The sequence below is a fragment of the Setaria italica genome, chromosome III (genome assembly GCF_000263155.2).
Source record: "Setaria italica strain Yugu1 chromosome III, Setaria_italica_v2.0, whole genome shotgun sequence".
Taxonomy (NCBI): Eukaryota; Viridiplantae; Streptophyta; class Magnoliopsida; order Poales; family Poaceae; genus Setaria; species Setaria italica.
The window spans coordinates 22,113,012-22,115,812 of NC_028452.1; positions in this window are offsets into that span (position 1 = coordinate 22,113,012).

Consider the following 2,801-nt stretch of genomic DNA (forward strand, 5'->3'; position numbering starts at 1 on the left):
TGATCCACAGGGCAGTTCTACCGGCTCCAGTTACAAAAGAAATCTCGAGCGTGGCGGCGATGAAAATCTGGGAAGCAGCAAGGGCATTGGTCCATCATCCATCCAGAAAATCTGAAGGGTTTTTGCAGAGCTTGTTTCAGCGTAGCTCTCTTTTTCCGTCCATGGTGGTCAGCTACCTATTGGGTGTGCTGGACGGTATAGAGCACCGCGATGGATGAACTTTAGCCCTGTCATATCGGATGTTCGGATGCTAATTAGGAATATTAAATATTAGCTAATTATAAAATTAATAGTACAACCCCTAGGCTAAATCGCGAGACGAATCTATTAAGCCTAATTAGTCCATGATTTGACAATGTGGTGCTACAGTAACCATTCGCTAATGATGGATTAATTAGGCTTAATAGATTCGTCTCGCGATTTAGCCTAGGGGTTCTACTATTAATTTTATAATTAGCTCATATTTAATCATCCTAATTAGCATCCGAACATCCGATATGACAGGGCTAAAGTTTATCCCCTGTCTCCGAAACACCCACTTAAGCTGGCCGGTGACCACGGGTCATGTTGCAGTGCGTTTTGGTATCGTAGCTGGAAACGGATGGATCATGCAGCATGCCTTGGAGAAGAGAAATTTATACGAAATCCTTGGAGGGGTGGAAAAAAAAATACGTGCCCGACTGGTGTTGGTTGATAAGAAACTTTTTTGCTTTGTGGAGCCCACAATCCGGCATGTACTAATGTACAAAAGCATAACTTCTGGATGGCATTTACAAAAAAAATTAAGAAAGTCTAAAAAGAAAAAGAAAAGAAATGATTGTCTATTCTCACATGTCAATGGTCTTCGTTATACATGCATGTGCTGGTGCACAATACGTACGTGGCCAAACAATGCAACCACTGTAGCACATGGTACCTAATTTTTATCTCCGCCGGAATATCAAGTGTGTTTCCAGCTCCCATCCTATGCAAGTCGTACGCATGTTTGACTAACCCCTCGAATTGGTATCTTGCTGTCTTCTATTTGTTTTTTTTTAAAATAGAAAAATGGCTTGCTAGGCTTGACCAAAGGCCCCCAATCCCGCTAGAACCGGCTCGTGGCATGTGTCCAGGCGTGAGCTGTGATTCCCTCGGTCAATTACTCAATTGCAAAACAAAGCTAGCTGTCAATAGTAGTATACTAGTACACTACTGCTGCTCAACAATTAACCCAATGCAACCACAAGTCGTTGGGTAATCAAATCGTCTCAATCATCAGCAGATAAACTGATGATCATGCACGGAAGAACAAGCAGTTGCAGTACAAAATCGACCTGTACATGTCCAGGAACTTGTCGGCTTGCAACTGCAATTGCCCCTGGAGTGGCTCACACTTCACGGCGCATGCTGGCATGGCGGCTGCTGCTCGCAGATCCCCATGCCTTACCAGTGCCAGCATATCCCGGAGGCAACGACGACGGCGTAGAAACGTAGCCGCAACTGCTCGGCCTCGTGCCGGTGCCGCTGCTGCCTTGTCGTGTACGTCCTCGGCTCTGTGCACTCGTTGGTGTGCTGCGCCGGCGACGGGCGGGTTCGGCGTGGTAGGTGGCGGGAGAATATTTTACCGTTAGGGCGCAGCAGCGGCCTGACACGGAGGTGTATGTCCGTATGTGCGCATGTGTTTAGCCCATTCCCTGGAGCTCCAGAAGGTGTCGCGGTGGATCCAGCAGCAGAGGGCTTCAAATGCTTGGTTGGTCCCGCTTGGGTCATCCATGGATCTCTCTCTCTCTCTTTCTCTCTCTAGGCTGGAGAAATCTGACAGCATGCAGTTAACGGCAGCTTATAGTATATATGCGAGAGAGTGGAGACAACGGCCAATGGCGACGTGCTGGCCATCACCAGTGTCGTCAGATCGTCTCAGGTGGCCACTGAACAACACCGGTCTCATCCTTGTTTTTTCTAGAGAGAGATGGGGCCATTCAAAGACAAGATGTCCATTTACCATGCCAGGAGTAGTAGAGGCATCGATGGAGATGATGGCAAATTGACATGGGAGTAGAGTAAGATTCGGATTGTAAAAAAAGTAAATCCTGCGAGACGTGGCGCGTAAGCACCCGATCTCACCCGACTGATCGTGTGTGCCGGCCAACCGGCCAAGTCTTGGACGTCGCCGGCCGGGCGGCTCACCTGCGCCAAGCGCCAAGCCGACCAGGCGCGCGTGGCGCCCACGAACCCACCTGGAATCGGTAGCCGGTGGTGTGCACTCGAAGCTAAAATCATGCGCCCTACCGGTCCGCGCACACAACCACCGGACCGGACCGGACCCAACTCAACCATGGCCATGCACGCCCGACGCTCCGTCCAGCTCCCGGCCAGGGACCCCCAAAGCAAAAGGGCAGTCCGGTACCTTAGCGTCTTCGTCGTCACACGGCGCACCGTACGCCATCGCCATGATTGGGCCAGTGATAGTGTCACAGCGCTTCGAGCTCGCGATCTTAAACGTGACGAGCTACTGCTATTGGCATTACTGCGACGGGCCCCAAGGCTGCCTGCAGCGCAGCTGGAGAGGCTGGCCGGCCGGTAGTGCTTCAGTTCACTTCACTCCACTGCGGTGAAGAAATGAATTGGGGGCGCAGGCGGCAGCCACCAACCGCTCGGCTCGACACTAGTGGTGGATGCTGGTGGGTTTAGCGCTCATGTTTGGGGCAGCAGCATTCTTCCCTTTACAAACATCTTGCACATTAGAACGTAAATCTCCACTTGAGCTTTTCACCGATGAAGGGTGCAGCAGTAAACCTCGAGATTGTCTTGGCTCCTCCTGA